General features: G+C 43.1%; 1 protein-coding gene across 4 annotated transcripts in view; it reads right to left on the reverse strand.

Annotated features, from left to right (window-relative positions):
• The window catches only part of HRH2 (histamine receptor H2), a 30,524-nt gene extending 19,219 nt beyond the window's left edge, over positions 1-11,305 (reverse strand). For all 4 annotated transcript variants that reach the window (XM_081184962.1, XM_081184964.1, XM_081184965.1 and 1 more), the window contains exon 1: positions 11,193-11,305. The gene's annotated coding sequence lies outside the window, so the exon portion shown is untranslated. The remainder of the gene's footprint in view (positions 1-11,192) is intronic.
• Between the last annotated feature and the right edge of the window lie 932 nt (positions 11,306-12,237).

Raw genomic sequence — 12,237 nt, forward strand, 5'->3', positions numbered from 1 at the left:
TATTTGTTCCTGGAACACAGGGAGCAGTTTAAACCAAGTCAGACCACTGGTCCATTTTGCTTAGTATTGTCTACACAGACTTATAGTGGCTCTCCAGTAGTAGTTGCCAGGGATTGAACCTGAAACCCTCTGAATGCAAAATGCAGGGCCGACCAGAAGGAATTTAGTAGAATATTTTGTAATTTGGAAAGGTATGAAGTTGAAAAAAAGCTTGGTTCATTTTCTTTTTAAAAAGAGCTAACAAATGACTGGTGATTTCAACACTTTTCTTATAAAACAAGAGTATGTTTGAGAAACACCAATATCTCCACTACAATAAGTGAAGCCAAATCGATGTCCAGCAGTGCTGGAAATAGTTCCAGCAGCATCAGTGAAGTTGTGCTGTTACAGTTTGAGATAATATGAGAATGTAGGATGGATTAGTTGGGATCAGAATGAGAATTGTCACCAGCAAATGTTACATGCCCCCTAGATCTAGATTGAGATATCTAGATATATGAAGGGGGAGTCTTGGGATAGAAGCAGCCTCATTTTTTTTTAAAGAACTTCATATCTCAACAGAAATTAATACTCCACTTATTGACTGAGACCTGCACACTATACAAATAACCTTTCTGAACACTCTTGGCACTCAAATACAGAAGCAATTGTTTCATAAACTCTCTGCTGCATAGATAAATGGAGCACTTTGCTCTTAGTGAAAGATTCTCCTATTGCAATCGTATCCCCTTAAGTGATCAAATACAATGTTCTGACGACATAAATAAATAAAAGCAAAACATTAACATGCCACTATGTAGGAAGCCACTGTTTACTTTGGTGTAGTCCTATTTAAATCACAGCACAGGTACCACTGTATACACTGGGAAGGAAGAACATCAAATACTTACTTTTATTCCAAGTATGTTTCAGATGCTGTATGGAAATGAATGTTTGGTTATAAAATTAGCAGCAGAATCTCCTTAGGGCAGGGGTAGTCAAAGTGGTCCCCTCCAGAATTGGTTGGAGTCCAGCTCTCCTCCACTCCTGCTGGCATGGCCAATGGTCAGGGCTGATGCAAGCTGGAGTGCAACAACATCTGAAAGGTATCATGGAATCATAGAACTGTAGAGCTGGAAGGAACCCAAGGGTCATCTAGTCCAAACCCCTTGTGATACAAGAGTTCGATTCCTGCCAGACAGCTGCTCCCAAGTTGGCTGTTTCTGCTTTAGGGCACAATCCCTGAGATAAACTGCCAACTCAAAGGACACACCAGCAGAATATTCCAGGGTTGGGGCTGTTCTGCTGGTGAAGATATGTAGGCAGAACATCCATAATGGGATGCAGATGCAGATGGCACAAGAGAAGACCACACTTATGCCATAACCTGTACTGTCCAGGCTGTGGTCACATTCCTGTTAATGGTCCCCTTTCTACCAACTCCAGTCCTGACAGAAAAAGTGACTTCAAATGGTAAACAAAATATTGCATTCTGTTATAAAATACTGGTCAGTATTTGTACTGCACGGTTGAGACAGCTTTTTATAGTAGATACTTTTTTTTGGAGTTCTATGTAATTCAAAACATTTAAGAAATAATGGTTAAACAAAAATGGATGGAATAGTCAAGATCAAAGCTCTCACCTTTCTGTCCCTGAGACCCTCCTGTTTTCTGCTTCTGAACCTCTGGGCTGAAAGGTGGAGAAAGGGTTGTGGGAAAGAAAGCCATGCTCTCTTTTGAGCATTTTCTTCTTAGAGTGTTCTGCTAAGTATTTATTCGCCTTGTTTCTTAGGGGCCTCAATAATCCTTGCATTTCCTGAAAATGACCAGAAGCTCTGGGAATTCAAGATTAGCATCATGAAGTCAATGGAATGGGGCTGAATGATGTAAAAAAGAAAAGAAAAAAAGAACAGGACCGGCTGATGTAAGCAAAAAAAATCTCTCTGATAATCCAGGTATGTGAAGAGAAAGGAAAATGCTGACTTGCCCAGAGACACTGTGCAGTGCGGAAAGTCAGGGCAAAGGGAAAGAGCACAGAAGCTCACTAAAAACAGGTGTTTAATGTTTCATAATAATGGAAGGAATAAGGGAACGAACCACAGTGTTGTTTCCAAGTGGCCAGAGGCACTTTCCCTGCAAAAATGGACATCAGATGGCCATGCTGTCTTCTTGATTCCACTGTTTATGATCTTCATCTGCAATATTAAGCCACCTAGAGCAAGGATAAGAGCTTGCCTTCCTGTCATCTGAGGGCCTGAAGCTCAGAAAGCCCAATCAATGTGGCCTGGTTACATTGTTACTCAGTTAAACAGAAATGCACTCAGCGCATACTCAGGGATACTCTCCTCAGCTGCCAAAGAGTAAAACACACACACAACTATGTCAGCTAATGCATGGTAATGGGAGATGGAACATTTTTTCCCCAAAAACACCTCTCATCCTCTGAAATTGAAGTGGAAAAGTCTGGGCGAGGCCCAGACTCACCAGTTCTACTGAAGAGGCTCCTCATGAGGCCAGAGGAACATCATCCGGCTTTGAGGCGTGAAGGCTGCTCCCTGCAAGACCTTTTCCAACTGGCCTAGGGGGCGGGGTCCAGACTCACCCAGCCCTACTACGTTAAATACTGGTATGTATTCTGTAGTTGACCTCCTTTGTAATGTTCTGTTTTGAAATCTTTAAGATAATATTTTAGTTTCCTGTTATGTTGCTTTGACTGTATACTCTATATTTGACTTACTTCAGATTGTTTTATTGATTTAATATGCTGTAAACCACTTTGAGATTTTTTTAAAAAATATAAAGCGGTATAGAAAATAAATAAATAATAAAAGTTTTCTTCAGTGCTTACTTAACAGAGGTGCTCAGGGTCAAATTGACATGATATTTGTCACACACTCAACATTTGTCAAATACAGCCTTGTGCATTTGATTTTTCCAAAAACTTTCTGTGTGTGTTTGCATGAGAGAGAGAGAGAGAGAGAGAGAGAGAGCGCACCTTGAACAAGGCTAAGCCATATAGGCTGAAACAGGATGGTAAATCCTAAATCACAGAGTCTAGAGGAAAACACAGATAGCATCTACATTTGTATTTTGTTTTCCCTAAACCTGGGCCAAGAGGAATTAAAAGGGCACTTCAGGAGGACATTTTGGATTTTTTTTCAGGGGATGATTCAAGAGGACTAGGAGAGGATTTCCCTTGCACTTTATATTGTTACAGATTTGGGGTAACAGAATTTTTTTTTGGGGGGGGGGGGGCTTTCAATGCCAGAAATTATTGAAGGGACGATGCCAAATCAGTGAAAAACACAGGCTAAACTTCTTCTCGAGGCCAGGGCCCCACTTGGGATAGAATAACAAAGAATGACAAAAGGTGCTGAAGCAAGTCATCACCAGGACAAGACATTCTTTGCTGGTGGACAGAGTGGGGAGTTCATCTTCCATGACATAGGAAAACACGGGAGGGGTGGGCTGTGCAGACGGGGGGGGGGGGAATCTGCTTTACACAAGGCTTGGGTTTTTCTTGGTAAGGGTGTTTGGGAAGGAAAAGGGTAGAGCTAGAACTCTAGGCAGAGGCCATGCAGGGCAGAACCATCATGGCAGGTTAGGACAGAGGCGCAGAGATGGTGTGCAGGATGCCTTGGACTCCAATGCTGCACTGGTGCATCTGAACTCTCTCCATTGAAGACTTTAGGTTCAAATAAGCCACATTTCCTAAAGACATTAGTCTTTGCTGTGCCTTAATTTGCCAATGGAATCACAACCCTGGATGAGGGCCTGGACTCTTGCGCAGCCACTCAGCAGAGACTGGGATGGCATGTAAAAATATGTTAAAAAGTGCCCTGCGTGGAGCTGAAATGAGGAAAAAAGGAACCGAGAAACCCAGATGCATGCACCAGTGTTGAACAATCTTGTGATACTCTTTGAACCCTAGCCCTGGTGAGGAAATCATGATCCAAATTACTGGCAATTCCAGCTGAACATGGGCTATATATAACCACTAGTACACCCTTCCCTGTTCCTTCTGCCCTTCCTCTTGGGGAGTTTCTCACCAGAGACAGATAAACTCCCCAAGAGGAAGGGTAGAAGGAACAGGGAAGGGTGTACTAATGGTTATACATAGTGTGTGAAAGAATGGCAAAGGGGCCATATTGAACAGGGGGCTGACCTTGGTGGCCTGAGCAGTGGAATGCTTTGAGCAGACTTGAAAGCATGGATGCCCCCTGAGTCTCAGGGCTCCAGGGGGTTCCTTTAATCTCAGGGACTTCAATGGCCAAGAGCAGAAAGCCTGAGATTATTTTCCCCCTGAAAGCGCTCATGATCAAAGTTGTAAGATAATCAGAAATGCTGGAAAAGCATATGGGCTGCTGTCGTTCTCTTCTCCCATCACAGATATGGGCATTTCATATCGAAAGGTTCTGCTCCATATGATCTCCAAAAGGGCAAAAACAAAGCTTTCATGAAATACGATGTTTACACTGTTGAGTCTGTGGAAATTGCTATTGGGGACTGATAGTTTCAGGCCAAGAAGATCTTGCTCAGGGAGGAGCAATGTCTCAGTACCGGAACACCTACCTCGTATGAACAAAGCCCTACTCTCAGTGCTCAGAGAGATCTCCTGCAAAAGGATCTTTCTTAAAAAGCAGGTTAAGACCTTCACCTGTGATGTTTGAGAGGTGCACAAATTCAAGGTTGACAATATAGGGCTAGAGATAACCTTGGTGTGAGTCATCATAAAACAATTCACAACTTCCCTATTCTCTGGAAGTACAGAAGTATTACTGTACATAAGTCATGTGTATTTAATCTGAGCTTAACCATCCATAGTAGAAAGAATCAAGCCTTTATTTATCTGTTGTGTCATCTTCATCCATAAATAAACACAGTGGCGGGGAGGGGGAGAGAAGGCGATATTTGAGTAAGAGCACTCACTACTGTTTTGCCTGCTGCTGGCCAATATTGCACATCCTAGACAAAGATCCGGTTCACACTAACGCTAAGACAAACCATGGCTTAAGTGTGCAGGTTCCCAGAGAGGAGATCAAAGCCTGTTTGCTCCTTCTCTGGTCCTGCTGCTGCTGTTCTGATGTGAGGTAAAATGTGGTTTGGATTTGTGTGTTAATTGAACCTGGGCTTGTGGTTTACTTTACTTCAAACAAAGAAAGGTTTGTTCTTTGCTCATGGTTTGTATGGCGGAGAAAAGCAACGAGTCTGAGTTTGGACTACATGCTCAGCCAAACCATGGCATAACCAAACAGCTGTAATCTACATGTAGACCTACATTGGCTCCCAGTACGTTTCCGGGCACAATTCAAAGTGTTGGTACTGACCTTTAAAGCCCAGTATACCTGAAGGAGCATCTCCACCCCAATTGTTCTGCCCGGACAGTGAGGTCCAGCGCCGAGGGCCTTCTGGCGGTTCCTTCACTACTAGAAGCGAAGTTACAGGGAACCAGGCAGACGGCCTTCTCGGTAGTGGCGCCCTCCCTGTGGAACGCCCTCCCATCAGTTGTCAAAGAAATAAACAACTATCGGACTTTTAGAAGTCATCTGAAGGCAGCCCTGTTTAGGGAAGTTTTTAACGTTTGAAGTTTTATTCTGTTTTTAGTGTTCTGTTGGAAGCCACGATTGGCTGGGGAAACCCAGCCAGATGAGTGGGGTATATACAAACAAACAAACAAACAAACAAGCAAACAAACTCTTCTTTAGGATCCTACAGATTTAAGGAGTCATACTAAGTTGTGATTTGCATGAGCATTACATGAAAACTGAGCCAATGTTTCCATAGCACAGAGAACATTTGTATGCTAGTTGTGCATGATTGCCTTCTTAGATCCCGCCATGAATAGAGATAAAGTTTTTAAAGGAATTCATAGGTCAGGTTGTCAGGATGCAAAGTACGATTCAAATCCAGTGAGGAGTTGACCTGCATACATAGTAAAAGTTAACGCAAGCCAACCATTCTAATGAGGCAGAAATTTTGAACCAAGATGTACAGCAATTGTGTGCTGGTTTTCCTACACTTTGCATCTTAAGCAACGTTTACCAGTTCATTGTCAATCTTTTGGAATCTTTGCAAGCAAAACACAGGCTGAGCTGCAAGCTGCTTCTCCAAAGCCTCAAGTTAAGTCGGATGCATTTAATCTATATTCCTGAAATGCAATAACAGTTGTATGAATTAGCCCTAACTATGCATCATATAACTGACTTGCAAAAATACTTCTGCCATATTCTGCACATGGCAGTCTTTCATCGGACTGCCATCTTGTTACATGGTTGCTGAATATAACATTGTATTTATTTACTTAGGTTATTTTTAGATCCCCATATTAACCAAGTTTCTCAGGGAGGTTAACAATGTCGATGTAACGGGCATGGAATTTGTCCCACGTACTTCACATGTTGACATGGTTACAATTCTAACTGTGAATGTGCTCTTAAAGAGGGCAGTGTTATATTTTCAAAATGACTTGCCTTCCGCTGTCAGATATCAAAACAAGTTGAGGTAACACCTTAGCAAAATGAATCCGTCTTGTGCCTTGTTTTGCTCCCGAGAGAATGAGAACTTACTCTTACTTCTAAGTGGCTGAGGTGTGTGTGAGGTGCAATAAGGCTTCTGTTTACACCCACACAGAGGTGTTGACATCACAGTGGTGACAGTGAAGAAACAAGTTACAACTGCCAGACAGGAAACTGTGTGTGCAAAGATGAGGCTAAAACTTCTTGATATAATCTCTTCTTAACCCAGGGGGCTTAAAATGCATACCGTTCAACATTTCTCCAATGAAAATAGGGATGTTATTAATAATAATAATAATAATAATAATAATAATAATAATAATAATAATTTTATTATTTGTAAAAGAAAACACCATCTGACAGGGTTGCCCCAGCCACTCTGGACAGCTTTGGACATATATAAAAAACATAACAAAACATTAAACATTAAATATTAAAAAACTTCCCTATACAGGGCTGCCTTCAGATGTTTTCTAAAGGTTGTATAGTTACTTATCTCCTTGGCTTGTGGGTTGCATAACTCCATACCCTTCTACATTTATCTGATGAAAATAGGGATGTCCTAAGGAAAAGTAGGACATTCTGCAATCAAATCAGAAAACAAGATGGCTTCTGTAGATCCAGAATTGTCCTTGGAAAACAGGGACACTTGGAGGGTCTGAAAATGCAGTACCTCGACTCAACCAGCGCCCTCCAGTTTCCTAAAGCAGACCTTTCCCAGTAGCAATGTGTCCATGCCCATGCTGGCCTAGTCAACCACAGCATCTTTTATGACATTCGCAGCCAAAGAAAACCAAACTTTCCAACAGACATCTGTATTCCTCAGCCCTGTACCCCCTGGGCATTTGGGACTACATTTCCTATCAACATTGGTCATTGGTCATGCTGGCTGGGGCTGATGGGAGTTGTAGTCCAGATCACTTGGAAAGGCAGTAGGGACCTGGCAGACCGTAACAGAGATAAACTCTACTTTGAGGAGAGCAACATTAGGAAAATGAGAGGACAGAGATACATGATTACCCATTCCAAAGAAGGTAGAAGGAGTAGGAGTCTCTCTCAGGTGTTTGTAGCAATCCCCAAGCCCTGTTAGAATTAAGGATCCTTGGAGTCGTTTGGTACAAATTCTTGGGGATCAGTCCCTCTGGTTCGCTGATAACAACCGGACTCTTGTCCAGAGGCATAGCAGGCCTGCTTGCACCCAGGGCAAGGCAAGTATTGCACCCCCTCTGCCGCAATCAGGTTTCCTTCATAGCTGATTCCCCACATTTAAAATTGCCTTTCTGTTTTTAAAAAGCTGCACATCTTATTCAAAAATGTTAAGTCATGAAAGAACTGAAGAAACACACACACACACACACACACACACACACACACACACACACACAATGCCATGTGCCAACTGAGCCAACAAGACCTGAGCTGGCTCAGCCTGGCAGCCTCTGGACTCCCGAAGCAGCAGCAGCAAGACCTGGGAGGAGCGCATAAAGGGCAGCTGTGCAGCCCTGGCTGGCAGCTGCAGGTAGGAGCAGCCTGGGAGGGGCGCAGCCCCCAAAGAGGGTACCCGCAACTGACCTTCCCTCGCAGCTCTTGTGTCTGGGTTGTTTTCCTTGGACATGCATGCACAGCCATTTTAGGCAAACAAGGGTTGTAGGTTGGGTCGTCAATGTAAACATGCTTGGAGGTGAGGAAGCATCCCTTGTCCTTGGATTTTTTTGCACCCCCCCCACCCCACCACTATGCCACTGCCCTTGTCTTCCACAAACATCCAGAGAAAAGACTCTGATGGGAAACCAAAGTTAGGCAAGCCTTCATAGGTTCCTCTGACCCCTGCATGGTGCAGTTCCCAAGCAGGCAACCATTCATCTCTCCCCACCCTGTAGAATATGTCAAGTTGCTGTTGGTGTAGGCTGTGCCTTATCTGCAATGCCTGTATTATTTTAGCTGTATGCACTTTCCACATCTATTAACTATTTCTATCTTGCCACAAGTGCAAACTTGTGCTTCTCACCTTAGAATGGAGGCTGTGCCCTAGGGCTGATTTCTCCCTCGATATCAGTGCAGAGGGCAACATCCCTGGGACGCAACATGGCTCTAGGGAAATGAGCTTGCAAATTATGTGTCTGTAGGTGACATACATAGATACCCATGTATGTGTGCTCATTAATGCACCATTTTGTAAATGGAGCAGGCAATATCCAGCTGACCCACAAAGGATTTTATGCACAGACACAGTTAAAAATGGAGACCCTGCTAAGTTTCCATGGTTCTTGGTTGCTAATGGATATAAGAGCATTGCACTCCTGATGTACTTGACATCTGAAGAGTAACTGCTTTGACCTTCTCTCTACAACAGGGGTCAGCAAACCTTTTCAGCAGGGGGCCGGTCCACTGTCCCTCAGACCTTGTGGGGGCCCAGACTATATTTTGAAAATAAAAATGAACGAATTCCTATGCCCCACAAATAACCCAGAGATGCATTTTAAATAAAAGGACACATTCTACTCATGTAAAAACATGCTGATTTCTGGACCGTCAGCGGGCTGGATTTAGAAGGCGATTGGGCCAGATCCGGCCTGCGGACCTTAGTTTGCCTACCCATGCTCTAAGTGTTGGTTTGCTTTGGACTCATATGGACCTTTTCAGAAAACACCTGTAGCTATGGATTTAATATGTTCCACCATTGCAATCTTTTTATTGGAAACATTTTTATATCACCCTTTAATTCAAAATCCAGGATAGTTTATAAAGCTCATAAAAACACAGTTAGTTGTGTTTTTTTTAAAATGCAGTGTTGGATGGGGTCCTTTGGCTTATTTGTCTTTCTCTATAGCTTGATCATTGCCAATATCTATTGAGCATTGGATTTTCCCTCCTTCCTACCCTTCTTCCCTCCCTTCTTTCCCTCCCTCCCTTCTTCCTACCGCTCCTTTCTTCAACTTCCAAACAGGTAGCTTTGTGAATCAGCATGCTTCCACATTGAGGCAGTCAACAGGAACTGCAAGCAAATTGCACTGGGCAGCCACAGCTCAGCACTCTCAGCTGAAATACTGTATATTTTCATTGTGGTTTAGACATCACTGTTTACCAGCACACATCCTTCACATGTCTGGAGCATCACATTTGCCTTTCCCTCAATCATCATTATCCCAGAATAAATAGCTTCCACCATGGCACCTTGGGTTCCATATGGAATTAGAGCATGAAACATTAGAGAAAGTGAGTGGGGGTGCATAATATTTTTTCTCTTGCTATAGGAACAGCAGGGAAGCGCAAAATGAGAAGGAAATAAACCAGCATTTTATGAAGAGCATGCTCAAGGGTCCATTATCATGTAACTGGAACTATAATGGCCCCTGATTAAAAAGACTGAGCATAACATATTTCGTTAATTTTGTTCCCATCTTAACAAAGCTATCCCTTCCTTAATTTGGTGTTGATCTGCTCACACCTTCCAGCCCCCCTCAACTGTTAAGACTTACCGGTATATGGAGATATTCAGAACAAGATAGTGTACATTAAGAAAAAATTCTAGTGTACATTAAGAAAAAGTCCTTATGGTTCTAGAGGAAAACTTACAAATGCTTCATTTGTGTGCAGCGAATCAGTTCCAAAATGTTGACTGTTGTTTGCAATAAACATGGATTCTATGGTTATAAGGTTGCCACACATTTCTGCTGGACTGCCCCATATTACACTATCTCTTGCTTTCAAGGCACTTTCTAATTTTCCCTTTCCCTTCCTGCTGCTTCGGAATAGTGGTTCTGGATGGTGCAGATTCAGCCAAGTGGACAAGTCATGCCGTGTTGGGAAGAGTGCTGTTCTTGTGGTTAAAGTAAACGATAGCAGCCAATTTTCCTAACCTGCATGGCTGCATGGCCTCAGAGTGCATCAATTCCTAGAAGTCAGCACAAGTGCTTACTAAAATCCCACCACAAGATCCTATGGTAGTTTCCATTGCGCCTCTTAGAAATCAGAGTGAGCACTATGAAATTGCCACACACACCTGCAGATGTACCACAGAAACCCTTCTGAAGAATATCAGCGGATGAGTGTTTCTCAAAGCAACCTTGACTGTGTGAGAAAGATGCTTTCTTTCTTTTTCTTTTTTAAAAGTAATTTTGTTGTGTTTTCCCCAGTGTACCTGAAACACAATGTCCAGTGAAATACACATGCATTACTGAACAAAGATAAACAGAAACTATGTGTTCAACAGCTGAGGCACCCCTGCTTATGCTGAATAGAAGGCAATTCCCGTGAAACGAAGGCAGACAGTATTACTACAAATAAAATCCATCACAAAATCCACAAGGAAACATAAACCCTGGGGAAAGAGGCTTTCAAAGCAATGCATACACTGCTTATTTTATAATCAAAATAAATTGGCAGGTGTGAGCCTGCCCCTCCACTCTTTCCATTTGTGCAGCTAGCTTCTGAGGAAGACAGTCCCCTCTGCAACTTTTTCCTCTTAAATACTCTGACAACTGCATTGTCAAGAGCACAGGTGAGATGTAGCCCCATTATAGTTAAGAGAAGGGTCTGCAGCAATACATACACAAACACACATCCAGTGTGCTCCCATGGTGACTGGGCACACACAAGATGTCAAAGAAATGGGTTCTTATTTTTCTTGTTCCCCACTCATAAATAAAAAGTCACAAGGAAGGCAGTATCCAGGAAGAGAAAGAATCATAGCGTTACCTGCAAGGAGAAGTGAGCAAAGAAGAGGCAAGAGATGGCGATCAGCTGGAGTATCTCCCCTCTGCTCTTAAGTTTTGTCTCTCCGTTAGCCTGCCGCTGAATTTCTAATAGCACAGAAGCCAATGCTCCAGGGCTGTTACAGTGTGCGGTAGCTCCCTCCCCTTTCCTTTCCTCTCCCCTCCCACCTCCCCAAACATATTGAAACAGCTAGCGGGTTGTCTGATTGTAGTTTGAGTCAGAGAAACAGTGGGCCAGATTAGAATGACCACAAGCTGCATTATAGCCTAGCAAAGCCTCCAATCATCACAGAGAGCAAGAGCACACTATGCCCCAGGGTGCAGTGCACACAGGCAGCAAAGCATGCCTGAAATTGTGACCTGCAGCAACACAAAAGCCGCTTTCTGCAGAGCCTGGCATGCTGCGTGCAGCTGGGGGAGACCACCCAGTTCACCCCCCTGTCGAAAGCAGCCTTCCCAGATGTTTTGGATCACAACCAAAAAGAATAACATTTTAAAAGTCAGTTATTTAAACCCACAATTCAATGTAAGGTAACAAAGTATGAGTTTTGTGGTTTGAAAACTGCTGCTGCTGCTGCTCTCTCACACTGTGTGTGTGTGTAAAACTACCAAGCATTCAGAAAAAATGTGAGGTCACTCAAAAACTAGACCTGTTGCAGTGAAGTTAAGACTTGGGAGGCAAGAAAAACATGTTGCTCAGGAGGTGTTGGGGCTGGCTGAGGGCAGAATGAGGTCAGAAGAACAGAGTCTCATTTATCCCAATAGACCAACATCCACTGTTTCTAGCCCTACCCAAAAATATCAGAGTGAGTGCTAGGAACATCACTTCCTGCTCCGCTCCTTCTGTCGTACTGATTTAGCTTCATGACAATGTTCTGGGCAGCTGCAAGAAAAGTAATGGAGAGTATAGGATATCCTAAAATAGCAGTTCCATATACACTTGGAACCCAAAATATTTCTGCTTGGTATTCTAAAACATGTTATTCCAGGAAATGCTGAAGAAATAGTGTTTAATCTAATAGCTGCTG

The sequence above is a fragment of the Podarcis bocagei genome, assembly GCF_964188305.1.
Source record: "Podarcis bocagei genome assembly, chromosome: 2".
In the NCBI taxonomy this organism is placed as follows: Eukaryota; Metazoa; Chordata; class Lepidosauria; order Squamata; family Lacertidae; genus Podarcis; species Podarcis bocagei.